This window comes from Castor canadensis, chromosome 2 (assembly GCF_047511655.1).
Source record: "Castor canadensis chromosome 2, mCasCan1.hap1v2, whole genome shotgun sequence".
Taxonomy (NCBI): Eukaryota; Metazoa; Chordata; class Mammalia; order Rodentia; family Castoridae; genus Castor; species Castor canadensis.
The window spans coordinates 69,413,815-69,434,615 of NC_133387.1; the positions used below are offsets into that span (position 1 = coordinate 69,413,815).

General features: G+C 42.5%; 1 protein-coding gene and 1 pseudogene across 31 annotated transcripts in view; one reads left to right on the forward strand and one right to left on the reverse strand.

Annotated features, from left to right (window-relative positions):
• Nrcam (neuronal cell adhesion molecule) overlaps positions 1 to 17,133 on the reverse strand; it is a 264,230-nt gene extending 247,097 nt beyond the window's left edge. For 20 of the 31 annotated variants that reach the window (XM_074065023.1, XM_074065014.1, XM_074065017.1 and 17 more), the window contains exon 1: positions 16,557 to 16,727. The gene's annotated coding sequence lies outside the window, so the exon portion shown is untranslated. Of the gene's footprint in view, positions 1 to 16,556; positions 16,729 to 16,980 lie in introns of those variants that run through there. The other 11 variants (XM_074065004.1, XM_074065016.1, XM_074065010.1 and 8 more) reach the window with 3 other exon arrangements.
• A 2,700-nt stretch (positions 17,134 to 19,833) lies between these two features.
• LOC141420952 (U2 spliceosomal RNA) lies at positions 19,834 to 20,067 on the forward strand (annotated as a pseudogene).
• Positions 20,068 to 20,801: the final 734 nt, after the last annotated feature.

Below are 20,801 nucleotides of genomic sequence, written 5' to 3' on the forward strand. Positions count from 1 at the left end.
ATTTTATGATATGTTAATAAAGCAGTAAAAAGTACTTCAAGAAAAACAAAATGTTCTGTTGTACTATAATTCCATTCTTTATTTGGGCTGCTTTTTCTTTTAACTAAACAAATAGAACTCGAGCTATCTTTTCTAGGAAATGACTCAGCAGAAAAAAAATTTCTACACTCATCAACCATACCTTTAATAATCTGTTAATTCACAGCAGCATTTCACACGAGCACTGCAGCCAGCCTTTCCACTAGCTGGCTTCTCTTCCTCTTTGTGGCTTACTTTCAGAGTTCAGCTCTCCAAATAGAGTAGAGTTCCCTTTCGACAAGACCTTTCACTCTCTGATTTCTCCATCAGGGAGTGGCTCCATTTTGAGTTTTCCCTCAAACAAAGCATGAGCAGCTATGACGTGCCAGTCACATGAGGTCCCCGTTTTGTCAGCTGCACACTTCCTAAAATTTCATTCACCTGAGTGTCAGAAACTGTGAGTTCTGGAGCTCTTTACGTTGTCCCAGAAACATCTTTGAAGGTTGGCTGCTCACACTATTTTGTGTCTGCTGAACTGCTGTCTAAAACTAAATATTTCCTGACTTTACTCCACCTGGGGAAACTCCAGTCTTTAAAGAGCTTGCTGTGCAATTAAAAAAGCCACAAGAGGATGCTGTAATTCTACTTCAGGTGCTATCTTGACACCAAGAAGCACTAGGAGTTCCCTAAGGAAATGCCCAACAATGTCAACTAGATGGTTATCTGGTGGGTTTGTTTTTCTCAATTGACGGGTGTTACCATGGAAATAAAACACAAAAGGAGCTGTCCTTCCTAGGTGGTGTGGGGGAACATGGGGAGGAGACTGGAATTCTTTCAAGGGTTTTATGTTAAATATAGTAAAAACTCTTCTGCACAATGTTTTTATTGTGAAAATAAAATATGCAAAGTCATCATACTATATAACACATGGATCACCAACCTATAAGCAAACTTTTAAAGATAATAATCTACATAGGTTTAAAATTTTGAGTCATTTGCTTCCTTTAATCCTATTGACTACAATGACCACAATATCAGATTACTGTCTGGAGAATCTTTAAAGTTTTATTCAACTAGCCAAGGATGTAGTCACAGCACTAGAATATGTAGAAAGTACATTAACTGTGTACATCTACCTAAATAGCATCTCCAGAACCCTGGCGGACATTGTTCCCCACACAGCGTTTCCCTTCAACGTTTGGCTCATACTCTAACTCACAACATGCAGAAACTAAACTTCCATTCTCCTCATTTATCACGGCAGGTTAACACAGTAGCTCATAGGAGTTAAGACTAAAAGCTAAAGATCAGATTCCTTGGGTTAGAAGCTCAGCTCTGCTACTTAACAGCTCTGCTATTTTAGCCAGTTACTTAGACTCCCTAAGCCTCAGCTTCCTCATCCATCAAATGGGTATAATATCATAAAGCAAGGGAACATAAACTAAGACCCATGGGCCAAATCTTTCCCAGTATCAATTTTGTAAAAGAAAAAAAAGTTTTATGGGAACACGCTTATGCCCATTCATTTACATACAGTCTATGACGTTTCTGGAGCAATTACATGACCTACAGTGTCTAACATATTTAGGATCTGGCCCTTTACCAAAAAAAAAAAAAATTGCCAGCTCTGACACAAAGAATTCACATAAGGTGCTTTGTATGGTTAAGTAATCAATACGTGCCTGGAATTATTGTTATTTCTTAACAGCAATGTTTTAAAACCCACAGTGATCTCATTTCCTAAAATTCAGAGAAACATGTTTATATATAATACTTTAGGAGCTGACTGTCCACGAAGTAATAATACCTTGGGATCAGTAGGCTGGGCCCCTTTTTGATGTCCTGGTGATGGAGGTGGCCGAGGTGGTGTGACGGCAGGATGTGATGTGCAGCTGTCAGGGCAGGGCAGGGAGCCCTGTGGGCCACAGACAGCAGCTGCCATGAGTCATCTGTCTCAAGTAACTGATATGCTGCCATTCCTTGAGGAGGGAGTTGTTGGTCACAGGTGTGTGACACATGCATATTCATGACTGGTCCTCCTCCTAACTGTGCAGTGGGGACAAGAAAGGGAGTGGGGAGGGCTGAAATTACACTTAGATGAGGGCCAGAGCAGGTAGCCACAACAGAGCCTACTTCCATTTTCCCAGGCAGTAACTGGTTTCCCAAAATGTATTATGTTTGTCCAGTACTGGAAATAAGAGTAGTCTAGTACATAGAACTTCAAAATGTCAGTTTAAGCTGGGTGCTGGTGGCTCACGCCTGTAACCATAGTTACTCAGGAAGCAGATATCAGGAGGATCACAGTTTAAAGCCAGCCCTGGGCAAACAGTTCACAAGACCCTATCTCAAAAAAAAAAAAAAAAAAAAAAAAAAAGCTCATAACAAAAAAGAGCTGGTGGAGTGGCTCAAGTGCTAAGAGGGTTGCCTATAAGTGTGAGGCCCTGAGTTCAAACTCCATGATGCCAAAAAAAAAAAAAAAAAAAAGGTTAGTTTAATGCAACAAAAATCTGGACTAACAATTTCAAATAATCTAATGGATTCAAAGCTGTAATTTATCATAGAAGGGACAGGGCTGGTCTCATATTAGCACATTTGCAAATGAACATGGTTCAGTCACCAACCTTTACAATGGTCCCCATAAACCTTTCAAATATCCTCACAAAGTTGTCTTCAAAGCAAATATTTAGAAGACCTAAAAAGTTTATACGGAGTCAGTGATTTTCAGATATAAACTACTGCCTTCACTCTCTGCTCCTACCTGTGGCCTTATGCATCTCCCCTGGTCAATTTGCGCCTCGTTGCCTTGTACATTCAAGGGAAGCTGTAAGAATATGCAAAATTAAAACAGCCATGATTCAAAGTTATTTCCTGCTGGATGCTGCTAGATTCTCAGTAGTCCCTCCCAACAGGATCATAATTAAGTCCAAGTCCATAGCAAGGAAAACTATTATTGCCAGGAGGGAACCCCAAACTGGGGTTAAAATGGAATCACTGACTCACACAAATTCAGAGTTGTAAAGTCCTCAGCATCCTTCCCAATAATCCTCCTGCCAAGTCACTCATTGGTGTTACTGAAGACAAGTAGGACAGGTTTTGGATGTAGCTGCTCTTTAATGCGATACCCAATACCTTTATAGTCAGGGTCACTGCCTGGAGGAGCCTACTGACTAAATCAGGTAAGGCTATCACGCCACATGAGCACAGCTCATAAGGACCAGCTGAAATGGTTTTAGAGTTTACAACGTATTCAAACTAATATTCAAGTGCATTCAAAGCTCTTGCAGTCCTGCTTCTTCACACAGTCAGTGGTGCTGCCTGGTTACTGCAAAATTCTGCATGGTGACACTTTTACCCTGCTTTGAAGCAGCATTCAGACTGATTTTCCAAGAGCTCATCTGAGCCTTTGCTCTCCTCCGTGAGTAAATATCAGTAGCCACATCACTTTTCATATCAAGAGGAACTTTCTGATTAGCAAGGTGCAGCAAGTGCACCTGTAGAGACTTGAACAAAATATGGACCCTTAAACTCCCAGGTGATGACAATTTACACTTGACAGAAGCAATCAAGTTGAAATCAACTTGATTATTACCAAGAGTAATCAGCTGAACTGCCAACTTCATCTATTTGTATAGTTAATACAAAATAATACTCTGCCCACAAATTCCAGTACTTCTGTGCCTAATTCAAGGTATGCCTGCTTTCGAAATATGTGGTTTATAGATACATCCTCCCTGGGTACACAAAGTATAGAGATAAATAAATAGACATGACATAGATATAGGAACATAGAGATGTGGGAAGCTGAAGGTTCACTCTTTTTTGTAAGTGATAGGTTTAGAAACAGGTGGACTTGTATTACATTTGGTGTTAAGTTTGCCAAGGCTGCTGTATAAAAGAACCTCAAACAGAGGAACAAAAACAACATAAATGCATTGCTTCACAATTCTGGAAGGCAGAAGTTCAAGTTCAGGTATCAGCAGGATTACTTTCTTCTGAGGACCACGACAGAGGATCTGTTCCATATCTTTCTCCTAGCTCCTGGTGGTTTGATGGCGATCTTTGGCCTTCCATTTTCATATGGACTTCTCCCACTGGGCCTGACTCCACATTCCCTTTTTTTTTTTTTAACTAAAGACATTACTCATATTGGATGGAGACCCACTCTGCTTTATTGTAACTGTAAAGTCCCTGTATTCAAATAAAGTCACATTCTGAGGTAATGGGGGTTAGGACTTCAAAATACAAATTTTGAGAGGGCATAATTCAACCCATCACTTCTAAAGGTTCTTATAAAAGTTCTAAAGCTTGGGGTCTGTACCCAGGGGTCTCTTCTTTGAGGTGCAGAGGGATAGAATAAATGCAAAGCATCACAAGGATATGAACCAACCTGTCCACAAGCCTCACTGCATATAATTCTCCACATATTAAATTTCTAAGCATGTATGGTTTGTAAGCTAGATGAATTTAAGATATTAAAATGGCTTTGTGCTTTTTGGTCTGTGAGGTTGCTAGTTAGTCTTAGCTGATACAGAAAATTACCAACTGTCCTCTTGAAGAACACAGATGGGATTATGGCTTGAAATAAACATAATTCGATTTCACAAGTCTATTACTGACTGTGTTAGTTTCCATCACTATGAGAAAATATCTGACATAAACAACCTGAGGGAGGAAGGATTTATTTTGGTTCACAGTTTCAGAGTTTCAGTCCCTCAAGGCGGGGAGGGTGTGGTAAATCAGAGCAGCTCATGTCATTGTGGGCAGGAAACAGAGTGAGTTTATTCCGTCTGGGTCCCAGGCTATGGGCTGGTGCAGCTCACATTCAGGGTCTTTTCCTCTTGGTTTATCCTCTCTGGAGACATCCTCACAGATATACCCAGAAGTGTGCTTTACCAATTTCCTAGGTACTTGTCGATGCAATCAAGTTGACAATCAAAATTAATCATCAAGTAGGGTGCCCGTGGCTTACCTCTGTAATCCTACTTAGTTGGGATGATAAGATTGGGAGGGAGGACTGAGCTTCAAGGTCAGCTCAGACAAATAGTTCAAGAGACCCCCATCTCCAAAAAACAACCAGAGGAAGATGGATTGGAAGTGTGGCTGAAGTGGTAGAGCACCTGCTTTGCAAGCGTGAAGCCCGAGTTCAAACCTCAGTCCCACAAAAAAAAAAAATTAAACATCACACTGACAGAATGAAGCCAAGTAAAAAGGTATTTGCTGAAGTTACATCCTTATTTTATCATATTAACTCACTCTGACTTTCACATATATATGATAATATGTTGAAGGTTGTCAATACAGTTTGTGGTTTTGAAAACAATTCCATTACATAGCATCAATAAGAGTATTAATCTCTCAGCTGCAGTATGAGACCACTTCACTTATTCAAACTCAATTAGACAGACATATCGCTAAGGATACTGATCCAGACATCCTTGAAGCAAAATTTGCCAAAATGCTATGGTGAAAAGTTACTGATATATTCTACCTATTATCCACATAGATGTATGTCATTGTTCGTTTTTATCATTTGTTATTAGCTACGTGCCCTGATGAGGCAGGGCTGGGTGATGAGAACACTTTGTGTTTTATCTCCATTTTCTAGCAAAGGAAGAGAAGGTTGTAGGTACTTCTATGAAGCATAATGAGTTTTCCTAATCAAGTAGTCCAGGTCAGTACTTCTCAAAATGTTATCAATCAAAGGTTTCATGTAACTTTTTACTTTAGCTATCTTTTAGATGAGATATGACTGCCTTGAACCCGATCCTTATAACCACTAACTACTTGGGGAGGCATGCAGTAACTTAACTCACATCTTGGAACATAAAGAAAATCACAGAAAAGGTTATTTAATGGTCAATCACTCCTGCTGTAGCAGAAGTGGTTCTGACCGGCTTCAGGTGCAGCCTTCTCACTTTTCCTTTCTCTCCTGGGTACCCGCCCCCTCCTGATTTCTTCAAATTCACATAGTAGAAAGCAATCACAGAAAGTGCTTAACCCAATCAGTGTGCAGACACCTCTGGGGGGTGGGTAATGATAAGCACCAGCTTCAGGCAATGAAGGGAAAGGAAAGCCTTGTGCAAATCCAGAATCATTTGCCGTGAGCAAAGGTATTAAATTATAGAGGAATTCTTCATGGTCACAAAGAGAGCACTGAGGATCCATGATGACAATTTAAAAACTGGTACCCTTGCAGACTGAATGATTTCACCTGCCTGCTCAACTGCTAATTTAGAACCAGAAAGCAAATTACAATCTAGAGAACCAGGCATAAAATTATGATGTTTGATTTTCTATGGTCTAGACTTCATCTATGTCTTTAAATCAGGGCCAAAGACAAAATCCTTGTATTTTCTCCAACAAATATCCTCCTGACATTCTGACTTTCTTCACAACAGTCATGTATTCAGTCATTCATTCTTGCACTCACTCATTCATCAGACATGGGACTCTCACATACATGCTACCATGTGCCATGAGAAAAGCAGCTCAGGTGTCTAATGGAACAGAACAAGACCTGGGGCATGCTGGCAGGATTCTAAAATGAGCAAGGTCTGAGTTGCCTCGATGACTACCTAGTTACCTTTTTTCCTTCATCACAGCCTCTCAAAATTATCTCGAGCAAATAAATACCAAATATTTTCAGGCCATTGAGGTCTTTTCCTCATTTACCACATATCTACCTCTACGCTGACTTTTATTTACCCTTATTTGCTCAGGTTTCACTAGGTGTCTATTATGTCATGCACTCTGGCCACACTGAATGAACTGTCTACTTAGATATTTCTGAAAAGTTGTTCATAGATTGAACTCTGATAGATTTTAGAAGTTCACTCATCATACAATCCTATGCAAAGTGAAGAATACTGTTTGACATGAATGATCACCCAAAGGGTTCGACTAAATTCACAGTTTCATATATCTTATTATTTTCTCAAACTAGAGCCACCTCTCTATAAAGGAACACAATACCTGGAAAAAAAGAGCCAATTTGGTCAAGAATTTAACTGTTTAACATTGAAATAACTTTAGCTTTGACTACTTAGGGAATTTTTCTCAAAAGATTTCTTTTAAATGTAAATGTCCTACCATACTTCATTTTGCAGAATACTTTATGAGTTATTTCTATTTTATGGTGTTAAATTTCTTCAATGACATAAGTCTCACAATAAGCTATAGCTAAAACAGTTAGCATTGGATGCCATGAAATGGAGGCTGTTCTCTGTCAGCCAATCACCCACAAAAAGTTTTCTTCCCATTTCTCTTTCTTTCAGATTTTATGTTATGATCCTTTCAGTGCTCTGTTCTTCACTCTCTCCTCATTATTTAAATTTTCTTTCCTTCGACCATAGGACACTTCTCCAAGATGTCACAATTCTCATTACCCACCTGCCCACTTACCCCTTATACTTCCTCATCTCTAATCTTCCATTACCAGTTCCAGAATATGAATTGGACCATGATTTCTCTCTGTGTCTCCTATTTAATGAATCCCCTCATACCTCTCAAACTGCAATCAACCCTTGCTACATCTTACCTTCCACTGTAATTCTGTATCATGGCAACTGTTACCAGGAAAAATAAATATTTATTTACTTATTTGTAAATATATAGGAGTTTTAAAACCCCTATTTTATCTAAAATGTAGTTTATCTTGAAATTTATGACACACAAACTACATATATCATGATTTATGTAAAATACATACCACATCATATATGTTAATATAATCAATTCCGAAGCAAGTTAGCTCTTGTTTATATTACAGTATTAATTATCTCTGAATATCCTCCTTATTGTTTTGTTCATATTATTTCCATGACAATGTCATTTCTCTAAAAGCAGGAATATTCACCTTTTTTTGGGCTATTACTAATCATTCGACAAGCACGGGAACAAAAGACTATGTCACCAAGTCATTTAAAGGGTCAATGATGCTAAAGAAAAATCTGGGAATTTTTCAGCTTTCGATTTCTTAGTTTTCAAATACTACAAGTTTTCAATTTCGAACAGTAGTCTTAGGGAACATGAGGAAGGTTTTCAAATTACCCCCAATTGTTTTTATTTCACTTATATCCTAGTAACGCCTACTTCCTAGGAACTGTCTTATTACTATCGTTGTACAGACTGACACATTTAAAGTTGGATGCTACCTGCCAAATTGGGGAGCCATGGCCATTTATAAACCTCAGTGGCAAATATGACTGGTAGATCCCCACTGGAAGCAGAAAGCCAAAATGACTCTTCATAAATATACTCATACAGGAAAAAAAAAACCCACTGAATATTTAATATTTATTCATCCCACCACACCAAAACACTCTGCAGACAATACCAAAATACTGTAATAGAATTTTACAAGGGAAGCTGGTTGGGCATTTCTATATTTATTCAACCAGATAGTAGAGAGGAAAGCTGCAGAAGAGTCCAAAGAATATTTGCAATGCAATTAGGGGAAAAGTGCATGTAAGTGTACGCAGGCACAGTCCCCCCACCCTTAATTCACACAGTCCAATGTCTTCATGGGATGAAGAGCATCAAACTGCACTTCTTACAGTTTTCAAACTTTTGTCAGTTAACTGGATGTTTACTGAGTGTCTCACTTGGGCACTCAACATTTCGGGTATGCCATCCAGCACTGTGTACGTTGTTCCAACACCATCTGTCACTTAAGCTTGCACAGATTCAAAATTTTCAATTCAAACTTATCTACACAGCACTCAAACTGAAGCTATAATTCAAATTTCGACGTGAAGTTTGAATTCCTTTTCAGTGTTCTTCAACTTTGACCCAGCTCCCCCCCTCCACTCCTTCACTGAAAAGGGCCAAGACAACAGCCCAGCAAGTGGGGCAGGCAAAACAGGCCTCCTTTGTTCACTTTTGTCCTTTCAGCTCTCTATTGAGGTAAGGGACTGAAAAGGCGCACCAGGCTTTGGAAGGCAGCAGTGTGCTCACTCGCAAGCCATCCTCCCTCAAAGAACCAAAAACCTCCGGGATGAAGCTTCTTTCACAGTCCATTCTTACCTTAAGGCATAATTAGTGGAAGATTAGGACTTTTCCTCTCCCCTTCCCCTTCCCTTGAGAGAATAACATAAGTTTGTGATGATCATCAAAAATGCATGCTAGAAATCATACCCTTCAATGCCAAGGGCATTTGAGCAGCATGGAATTGGCTTTAAAGCTGAAATTTGGAGGAAAGAGCACTACACACTGAAGACATGTACTGAATTTTTTGAATGCTCTCAACCCACTTGAAAGAGATAAATCAAATTCATTGCATATTACTCAGTGGAAGGCCTCCTACAGGATTCCCTTGGATTGCCCTGGGAATAGATTTTTCTGGTTATAGGTTTTGAACCAATATACCATGCTCATAAATTTAGATATATACAAATATGAATGTGTGTATTCAAAATGCTAATTCCAGCCCTTCTTACTATCATTTAGTAAGAATTTTTAAAGGATCATTTCTGTCCAACTAACATTTTTATTCTCATGTGAACCAAACAATGCTTTAGCACAGGGAAATATGAAAGAAAACTGAAGAACACACAGTGCAAGATAGAATTTTAGTCATTCTTGCTTCTAAATGGAATAAGGCATTTCAATGGTATGTGCAATGGAGGAGTATTAGTTGCGATTTTTTTTTCCCTTTACCACTAGTATTTCTTCTATTCACTAGCTTTTTAGCCCTTTGAAAGAAAATCTTCATTAGACTGTAAATTTTTTTTTCTAATTTAGAATTCCAACCTTGTATGCCAGTAAAACAGGTCAATTAAGTTGACACCACATCTTTTTTATTAGCTTGGCTAAGCAATTATAATTGGGTGGTGAGGGTTTATGCCATCATCTTTGAGGATTCAGTGGTAGGGAGAAATGCTTGCTGCAGAACTTATTTTGCAACTCTAGCACATCTCTGAACATTCAGCAGAAGAATGTTCCTACCTATTTTCTGGATTAAAATAATAATGTCATTTGGGGGCAATAAAACAAAAACATATTAATTTAACATACTCTTATAGCAAAATCATTTGACACAGGTGGACAACAGACAGATATACTCCAATTCAACATTCTGGAAAGTCAACAGGAATGTATGTCACCTAATTGATAAAAATTAAACCAAGAAGCTAGAAAACTTTGTGAATGAGTTGTCTATAATACAAGATTTATAACTTTAAAAAGTAAGTGAAGCCAGACCCAGTGTCTCATGCCTGTAATCCTAGCTACTTGGGAGTCTGAGATCAGGAGGATCAAGGTTAGAGGCCAGCCTAGGCAAAGAGTGCACAAGATCCTATTTCCAAAATAATCAGAGCAAAATGGACTGGAGGTGTAGCTCAAAGCAGTAGAGTGCCTGCTTTGTGAGAACCTGCTTTGTAAGTATAAAGCCCTGAGTTCAAACCCCAGTCCTGCCAGGAAAAAAAAAAAGTAAAAGTGTTAACATTTCATACCCATTATTATGGGTATTATCAAGAAAAGAAAGGGCTGGTGTCGAGGCTCAAGTGGTAGAGTGTCTGCCTAGCAAGTGTGAGGACCTGAATTCAAATCCTGGTACCACCGGGGGTGGGGAGGGAGAAAGAAAAGAAAAAGAAAACAGGAAGTAACAAGTGCTGGTGAGGATGTGGAGAAATGGGAACCCCTGTGCATAGCTGGTGAGAATATAAAATGGTGCAGCTGTCGTAAAATAAACAGTGCAGTGGTTCCTTGAAAAATGTAAAATACAGTTGCCATCTGATTCAGCATCTAATTTCTGGGGATATACACAAACAATTAAAATCAGTGATTGGAACAGATATTTGTATATCGATATTCATAGCAGCATCGTAAAAACAGATAAAATGCAGAAGTAACCTAGGTATTCATGGACAGATGAAGAGATAAAAAAGATGAACAAAATGTAGTGTTTGCATAGAATGAACTACAAGGGATGACAATCCTGATACGTGGATGAACTTTGAAGACATTGTGTGAAATGAAGTAAACCCATCACTAAAGGACAAACAGTGTATAATTCCACTCACACAAGGTACTTAAGGTAGTCAAATTCACACAGGCAGAAGGTAGAATGGTAGATGCCAGAGGATAGGAGTTATTATTTATTTTGTAGAGTTTCAGTTTGGAAAGATGAAAAAAGGTCTGGACACAGGCATGGCAGTTCGCACCTGTAATCACAGCTACAAGAAAGGTAGAGGTAGGAGAATTTTGGCCCAATATCAGCCCAGGCAGAAAGCAAGAGATCCTATCTCTTGAGCTGGGAGGGCATGGCTCAAGTGGTAAAGTGACTACCTGTAAGCGCATAGGCCCTGTGTTCAAATCCCAGTACAACCAAAAAAATTCTGAAGCTGGATAGTGGTGATGGTTGTCCACAATGTAGAATGCACTCAACAATGCTAAATCACATATTTTTAAATGGTTAAAATAGCAAATGTATGTTATAAATGTTTTACCATAAAAAAAAGTAACTCAGAAAAAAAATCACATTTTATAAGTAAGTTGAATTTGTTCTCCATTAGGATTTACAGCGCCAAAGCTGGAGTCAGAGCCATCTCATATTTCCTCCCTCATGCAGCCTTCTCCTCCCTGTTTTGAGAGGGAAAATTAACAATCATCAGTTGATTTTGATACATTTCTTCATTCACAGAACTGGCAGTGCATGTCTATAACCTCAGTGCCTGGGAGGCTGAGGCAGGAGGATTGTGAGTTCAAGGCCTACCTGGGCTATATAGTGAGACTCTGTCAAAAAAGAAAAAAAGGGAAGGAAAAAAGGAAGGAAGGAAGGAAAAAGCAAAGAATAAGAGAAAGGAAAAGAAGCCTCAGTCGTCAAACTCATACAAGCAGAAAGTAAAATGGTGGTTCTCAGGTACTGCAGAGGATGGGGTTATGGGTGTGGGTGGGGAGTGGAGAGGCGTTTTTTAAAGGTACAAAGTTTCAGTTAGTTAGGAGGAATAAATTCTAGAGCTCTAATATACAGGATGGTGACTTTGGTTACTAATATTTTATTGCATTCTTGAAATTTGCTAAAGACAGTAGATCTTAAATGTTCTCACTACTAAAACAAAGGTGACATGAGATGATGGATGTGTTTATTACTTTCAGTATGATAATCATTTCAAAATACATACCTATATTAAAACATCAACTTGTATACCTTGAGTATCTGCAATTTTTGTCAACTATACCTCATTGGAGTTGGGGAGCAGGGCCTCAACCTTCGATGTCAATAGAGGTCTTTCTAAACTTAAAGAGCTTTTCATTTGGCTGAACAGACAATGGGTTAAAGAAAATAAGCCACTGGATTCTTGCCCTTGGCATCCAGGTCTCTAATGTCCTTATCTGTCAGGAGAGTTCAGGGGTCCTTCAGGAGGAAAAACATGAGATTTTAAAGAAAAAGATCACCTAGATGTATTTAGTAAGTTCCAATCATTTTCAAATAATTTCATCTTTGCCAACCATTGCAGTTGAACGTTGACATAAAGCACTCTTTGAGTCCAAACACTAAAGCTTCCCACAGAAGACAACCATGTCTCTATATTCCAGGTAAATTTGCTCTGAGTGCCATCCTTCTCTGATGGAGACTGTTCTTTAGACATGGGGATGTAGCTAGGCATTAGTGGCTCACACCTGTAACCCTAGCTACTCAGGAGGCAGAGATCAGGAGGACCAAGGTTTGAAGCCAGCCCAGGCAAACAGTTCTCGAGACCCTATCTCAAAAATACCTATCACAAAAAGGCTGGTGGAGTGGCTCAAGGTGCAGGCCCTGAGTTCAAACCCCAGCACCACAAAAAAAGAAAACAATGGGGATGAGACTCCAAAGGCTGCTGGTGTATGATGTCATGGTAAGACTATCAGCATGGATGATATTCAGGGGTTACCTTTCAGGACAGTATTGACTGGTAGGGACCACCAGAGGGCTTTTTCAGAGGTTCATTACATTCTGTCAGGGGACTTGAGTGCTAGTCACACAGTGTGCTCAGTCTGTGCAAATTTTCCAAGCTGTACTCTTGTGATTTGTAAAAAAAAAAAAACCTCTGTGGGGGGCAGGGGTTGTATGTAGTCTTAGATGATAAAATTAGAATTAATCTTCCTGAAGGCAGAAAGTGTTTTGCTCATCACTGTCTCTCTAGTGCTTAGAACTGGAGGCCATGTATGCAGTAAATATTTATAAATTAATTAATTAAAGAAAAGCTTCTTGTGAAGCTCCATTAAACAGCTCCTTTGCACCTACACAATATAATATTTACCGATTCTATTCAGCCAGTCACACAAGGAAAACTACCTACATTAAACCATTATTGGAAGTGCTTTTTTGGACAGTACTAGGGTTTGGACTCAGAGCCTTGTACTTTCTAGACAGTGCTCTATCATTTGAGCCATACCTCCAGCCCTTTTGCTTCGGTTATTTTTGAAATAGGGTCTTGCTATATTCCAAGGTTCGCTTGGGCCTCGGCCCTCCTGTTTATGCTTCTCATATGGCTGGAATGACAGCTTTTATTGGTTGAGATGGGATCTCATGAACTTTTTTGCCCCCAGGCTGGCCTTGAATCTTGATCCTCTGACTCCCCAAGTAGTTAGGATTACAGGTGGGAGCCAATGCATCCAACTTGAAGTGATTCTTAAGGAAATTTTCTACAGCTCAGGTGTACACATTCTCAATGCCCTCTGACACACTTCTGAAGCATTTACACTTAGTCATTATTGCCACCATTGTGGCATGGACCTCACAGGATTTAGCATTTCCAGAAATGACTTTTCATTTACTGTCACTGCTGCAGTAACAACATGGCATTGAATCCAAAGGCCACATCACTATCCTGAATTACAAGACTGAGCCCCCATTGCCCTCCTTTTGAAATTCAAAGGTTTAGATACTACATTCCCTGAAGTTTATTGTAGCTCTGTAATTCCAGAAATATGTGAAATGTTTAGGAACTTTCCTGCAATAAAGCAGAAAGGAGGTGGAAAGATCTTGGGTCAGTAGGATTACCAAGAATCCCTTTTTCCAATTGATTGTTTAATTATAATAACTCTAAAAGCTCTGCCAAGATTAGCTTTTTCACTTTCGTTCAAATTCTTCTCTTCTCATTAATGTAGAGTCTTTGTAAATGTGCCACACCTTCCCATTATTTAGGATATTGGATGCTTTCCTAGGTTTCTGTGCTAGGATCCTATTCAAACTCAGCATCCAATTTGAGGAATAACTCTTCTGCCATCAAAATAGCCTCTAAAGGACATTCAGGATTGAGAACCTGAAATAGAAACATTTGTCTTTCTTTTTTTTAAAAAACAAGCTTTATTAAAACTATGATGTGACAGGAACACCTCTCTGTAATTACAGAGGGCTCTGGTTGCAAAGAACACTTTAGTGACTTTAATCGGCTGCCTTGTGGGTTAACACCCACATACTTAAAAGCTACCGGGAATAAAAGAACTTGTAAAGGAATTAGGGACAACCCAGGGGGTTCTACAACACAGTCTTCTGAATTGCAATATTGCTTGCCACCGTGAGGGGTCTGCAGGGGTCAGAATAAAATAGCCTTCTACCTTCCTGTTTGTGTTTTTGTTTTGATGGACCTGAGGTTTGAACTCATGGCTTTGAGTTTGCAAAGCAGGCACTGTACCACTCGAGTCACACCTCCAGTCCATTTTGCTTTGGTTAGTTTGGATATGGGGTCTCTCTACTTATGCGGGCTGACCTGCAACCATAATCCTCCCCATCCCAGTCTTCCAAAAAGCCAGGATTACAGGAGTGAGCCTACATGTAAAACAGGTTTTTGGACTTTCCCTAAATGAATGATAGGCCTCCAAAAGGCCACATTTTCGATTTGGAAGCTAAAAACTGGGGCTTAAAAAGCTAATCTCACTTTCCTCTTCCCTAAACTGTGTTGCCGGGAAAGTTACTTGGCCTGTCTAAGCCACCGTCTCCCAATTTTGAAAATGGCATTACTGTGGGAGTTAAATTAGATAGTATGTGTAACATGAACAACGTCCAGCAAATCTGGAGCTCTCAAACATGTTTGACAATCGGTATCATTAAAGCAGAAAGTATACAATTGTCTAAATCCATTTTGGCAATTCTGGAAGGTCTCAGCCACTCACGAGCTATTCTCACATTTCAATAGCGGAGACAGTCCCATCCAAAGCAGCCCAGCCCGAGTAGGTTTGTATTCAGTGGCTAAGGTGCTCCTTCTCAAAACAACCCCGGGAGAGCTGCTGGTGCGAAACCATCGCTGCCTGCCCCATTACGCTCGGCTCCATCTCTTCCTGCACGAACCTGGGGCGAGGAGGGGCCCAACGGCTCAGACTCGCACTTCTGAGCGTCGTTTCCCTCTTATGATATCAATCCCTGCGATCTCCTTCGGTGTCCCCCACCCTCCTGCCACCATCGCCAGGGGATGGAAGACCCGGCCGGGAGCTGCTGGCGGGAGGGAGGGAAATGGCCTGCGTTGCAGCCCCTCTGGGCCATGGGAACTCTCTTGCGGCACCTGATACCCAGAGAGCACCTCTGAGAGAAATGCCAGCTCGCTGGCTCACCCTTCCTCGACATCTAGGTCCCCGATCTGCTCCCTGGCAGATGCCGGCTGGGAGTGGCTGGGAGGGCTCAACACCGGGGACCAGGATGCTGTGGAGCCCACCCGCGCGGCTCGGAGGGAGCCGGGGCGGCGCCCGGGCAGATAGCCCTCGCAGTGAGATGGATGCTTAAGCGCGAGCAGTCACTCCTGGCTCGACACAGCTTCCCCTGGCCAAGCTACAGCCATACCCCACCACTGACAGCCTAATCATATCCATGCCCGGAGCGCCAGTCCTAAATCCCAGTCCTCAGAGGCTGGGTGTGGTTCTGGGACTGCCAGGCCCGCACCTGTGGGCCAACAAAGCCCCCTGCAAGTGTCCCCACCCCAGTCCTCAGTGTCTTTCCTGTCCCCCGCTGCATCCGGATCCTCTCCAGGACAGACAGAGTGGAGGAGGGCAGTCGGCCTCGCCCCCTGAACTCGGCGATCCGCGCAGGTGTGAGCGCACTCGAACAAAGCCCACGCCCAGATGTGTCCGTAGGGACCGCGACACGCACACGCCGGCCAGGCCCCCTGTTCCACCAGCCCTGTGGCGAGCCACCCTGTGCCCTCCCTCAGGGTCCATGCCAGCGAAGCCGCTGTGCGGGGTCGGGCAGCTGCTCCACGCGCGGCTGTCCAACAAGGAGACTCCAGCAGCGCTTCCCGGGGGCGCGGGCGCGGAGACAGGAGTTGGCCACACACTAGATGGCGAGGTGGGCGATGGCCCGGCCAGCCGGCGCTGCTGGCTTTGAGCTGTGCTCTCGCCCGGGCGCTGGTCCCCCTTCTCTCCGCCTTGGCGCCCGCGGCTGTGACAAGAGCCTGTGAGGGACAAGGGAGCTGGTGACCTGTATCGCCCCTGTGGCAGACGCTGCCAGACCGGAGAGCACTCGATTGAGCCCCGGGCGAGTGTCCCAGTGACAACGCAGTACCCTCCCGCGTCCTCCTCGCGAGCAGGACCGAGTGTCACCGCCAGACCCATGCAGAGCTACTCACGTTCTCGCGCTGCGCCCTCCACTCAGCCTGGGGGCAACTGCCCAGGACCATGAAGCGAGGATGTCGTTCGTGTTTGACCAAGCGGTCGCCTCTAGCTGCCCCGGCCAGCGGGCCCCGGCGCTGTCCCTCGCGCCCGCGCGTCTGAGGCTGCGACTGTGGCGCGCGTCCGCTGACGACCCTGGCAGAGCGAGGCTGGCCCCGCGCCCGCGCGCGCCCCCGCCGCTCCCGCCCCCCGCTCGCGGTTCCCAGCGTCGCGCTGCTGCCCCTCCCCGCTCTCCTTCGCGTCCTCGCGTCCTCCTCCCCCGCACTCTCCCCGCGGCTCCCGCCCCTTCCCCCACTAGCCAACCCCCACCCGCCCCTCGGCCGCGCCGCAGCGAATGGGCTCCAGCCGCCTGCGCCTCAGGGGGACTGGGTGGCCCCTCACCTGAGCTGCCGCGCCACTACCGACCTCCGTCATCCCGCCAACATGTGTGGTAGTGGTTGTGGGGGTGGCAGGAACAGAGGGCGGGAGTGTTCCAGGACTAGGGGCACTTGGAGTTGGCTACAAAAGATGTTCTAGAGAAATGGGTGGTTTCTCTGGAAATGCCACTGTCCTAGGTTTAGATTTCTGTAGGAGGTGTCTTCTCTCTCTCTCTTTCTCTCTCTCTCTCTCTCTCTCTCTCTCTCTCTCTCTCTCTCTCTCTCTCTCCTCTCTCCTCTCTCTCCTCTCTCTCTCTCTCTCTCTCTCTCTCTCTCTCCTCTTCCTCCCTCCCTCCCTTCTCTTTTTTTCCCTTCTTTGAAAGCGTTTGATGCCTTCGAAACACTCCCCTCCCATTGGAATGGTTGCGATGGGATCACATTGTTTTCCTTTTGTGTTTACAGCCATTCTTTGCACATCCCCTCAGAAAGGACGACTTTAGCGTAAAGCAGATGCTATTTTTAGACTTAGAAGTACTATGGAGATTTCTTTTACAATGTGAAATGAGAATTAAGCTTTTCTAGATGTATAGTATTTGAGTAAACACACTGCTGCTGCCCAGTTCAGACTCCTACGGAAGCCCTCTCTGCTGTCTAGCTAGGTGATGTCCAACCTACTCCTATCTACACACCCGGTTGCTAGTCTGCCGGGTAGTGCGGGCTTGACCGTTTTCAGAAGTCTCCAGCTCTCACTGGGCTCTGTTGGAGCCTTGCTTCCTTCATTTCTCTACTTTAATTCAAGAAAACATTGTCTGAGTCCCTTACCACCAACAACCCCTTCCAGCCTCTAGGATAGGTGCTAGGGCAGGATGCAGGAATGAATAAGGGTCATTTTTCAAGGGTTTGACAACTCCTCTGCCCTGCTCTAACTTCAGTTTGAACTTGCGCTTCAGCCCACAGCATTCTGCATGCAATGGAGCAGCCTTCTTTTCTTTCTTCTGCTGCCAGCAGCACAGAACCTCCTTCAGCTCCTGAAACTGTACTATGATCTCTGGCTACTGGATCTTGGCTCAGGCTGTTACCTCGTACCCCTCACTCCTCTAACCCTGCTCCTTACTCTACCACTATTTGAGTACCTCACACTCTCAACTAATTGTCCAAATTTCCTCTAAATTACTTTACCAAAAAAAAAAGTGATTGCATGATATCCCCATTTATACGTGTAGGCTGGTTTTCTGTTGACTATAAAATAAATTCCAGATCTCCTGGTGTGGTTTACAATCTGCTCCTAACTCTAAGTGAAGAGAATTTTCGTAACCCTAAGCCTCTGCATGTGAGAGCCTTCTATCTAGAATATTCTTCCATCCCTTTTTTCATCTGAAAACCCTCGTTTGTCCTCCAGAGCCTCAACTCAGTTGCTACTTTCTGTGAGAATTCTTTCCTGAGTGCCGATATGTTTCATTATAATAGTGCTTGCCACATTTTAATAATCTGTTCTCATGTCTGGCTCCAAAAAATTCTCTTCTTTGAAGACAGTACGTCTTCTTTTCACGTGACTTAATTTCCCACCAATACAAAGGAAGTCACAAAAAGGAGTTATCTGTAATAACTCACACCACTTCGTCATTCCCCCAGGCCCCTCCATTGCCTCCCCCCTGCAGTAATTGATGAAAACCCTAGGGTTCCTGTGAGTCTTTCTCATGTCCTTCCACTCTGTACACTGCCCAGTCAGCTCAGCCACTGTGATTGAACGCCCAAGGCTGCCCAGTCACCTCAGTGATTTCCTGATCCAGCATTCTGTTCGTTGAATCCTACAAGGCAAACCTCTGAGATGGGAAAATTATACCCTCCTCTCTTCAGCTCTTGTTCTGGTCTGTGTAGAATTTGTGCCCTGAACACTGAGGCAGCATTGCTTACTTCCTTCCCTCTGTTAGTTTCATGCAGACCCTCCTTAAACAACTCCTTCAACTTCTGCTTGGACTTGTCCTTTCTCCTTAGGCCCAGCCTGGTCCGTGAAGTCAGGGTGGGGCAGACAAAATGAGATCCCAGTAAGGTCCAGAGACCACTTACGATCCAGAGCTACTCAGGTTATTGAAGGAAGAAGTAGATATGTGACACTCCAGCAAGTGACAGGTTTTCCAGGTACAGTTTTCCTCATCTCTATAGGTCAAATAATAATATTTAATACACAGAGTTACATGCACTGGACAGTACCTAGGACATAATAAGTGCTCAACAAATTCTAATTTGAATAGCAATTGTTTGATAAAATATTTGTCAAATAAATACACGCTTGATATTTTAAAAAAAAGGCAGAAGAGGAAAATTCCTTGGGTGGAATAGGAAGCACACTGGCAACATGAAAAGAAAAATTAATGGTAAATAATTTTGATATTATATAATAGTGGTAATAATATAAAGATGTAGTTTTAATTTGCAGTTTATTGTTTCAACTGCATTGTAGCCTTCCATTGCTGGGGATTAGTCTCCTGAGAGGATGAGAAATAGGAAGAACCAAACAGCTGCTGCCTGAGAAGCTGAAATGAAGGGAGCATGGGAGGAGGGATAGAAGAATGACCTGAAAAAGGATTAAGAGGATGCCTGAGTGGGCCAAAGGACTTTCCAATACAGTCTATTTGATTTGCTTGGTGATGCACGAGGCATTCTGATTTGATGCACATTCCCAGTTATATGCACACCCACCTCCTTTTCCTAGCTGCTGTCCTCTCTCTTCCCTGTATCCTCTCCCTCTACCCCAGTCCCAAGTTTCATTCCTTTTTCAAATCCAAATGAGGACTGAAAATAAGGTAAGTCTGTTGTCCTCATTGCTTGACAATAGAACTTTGCATGAGCACCGTGCTGTTATAAGTACTTTTGTGTTATCGCTTCTCGGCCTTTTGGCTAAGATCATGTGTAGTATTGGTTCTTATCAGTTTAATAAGTACTTTGTGTTTATTAGCTCATTGAATCTGACGGCAATTCCATGCAGTATTGTACTATTATCATCCCTTTTTAAAAGATAAGATGAGAGAGGTTAAGTAACTTGCAGAGGTGATGTAGCTAGTGGCACATATGGGATTCAAACCTGATTGCAGAACCTACAGTCCTAACCACTGTGCAATGCTGCCTGTCAATGGCAGCACACTAAAGCTTAATTGTTTGTTTTGATGGATACATCAGAATGTCACGGCACTAAAACAGCTACATCAGAAAGTCATGGAGCCCCCTAGTGGTATCTGCAGTGAATATGTCTTAGCCTTTCTCCTTTCATCTTCTTTTGCAATTCTGTCCCTCTTTTTGCAGAATTCTTCTTGCCTTATTCTCCTTTTTCTGTTTTCTTCTCTAGCCTTATTTTTCATCCTAATATTTTAATCCACATCTGTAGTGTCCCAGAAGGGGCAGTACACTTACTTGGCTCCATGCTATCACTTGACTTTAGATCTCTGAAACCTAACATGCCCCTAGCTTACACTAGTAATGAGCAATGTCTTCACGAGCTTGTTATTGTCCCCACATTGTAAAATAAAAGATTTGAGCTAGATGAACATAAAGATTCTTTTTTATCTCTGTCACTTTATGGTTCTGGTGGTAACCAAGAGCATCTCTTTGACTCCTCTAGTAAAACTCAGATGAAAGCTGACTACATTGTCAGAAAGATTGGAGCACTAAAAAATATGCTCTCTATACAGTAGAATCACAGGATGGTTTGCTACAAGACTGCTTTATGCCAGTGTCACCATTGTCTTAAGATTCTGTGGCTAGGCAACATGCATTAGATCTCTGACAGGGATATGCTGAAAGTAGTAATTTGTAAAAACCTTCTATTTGAAAGGGCATTATAATCCAAAA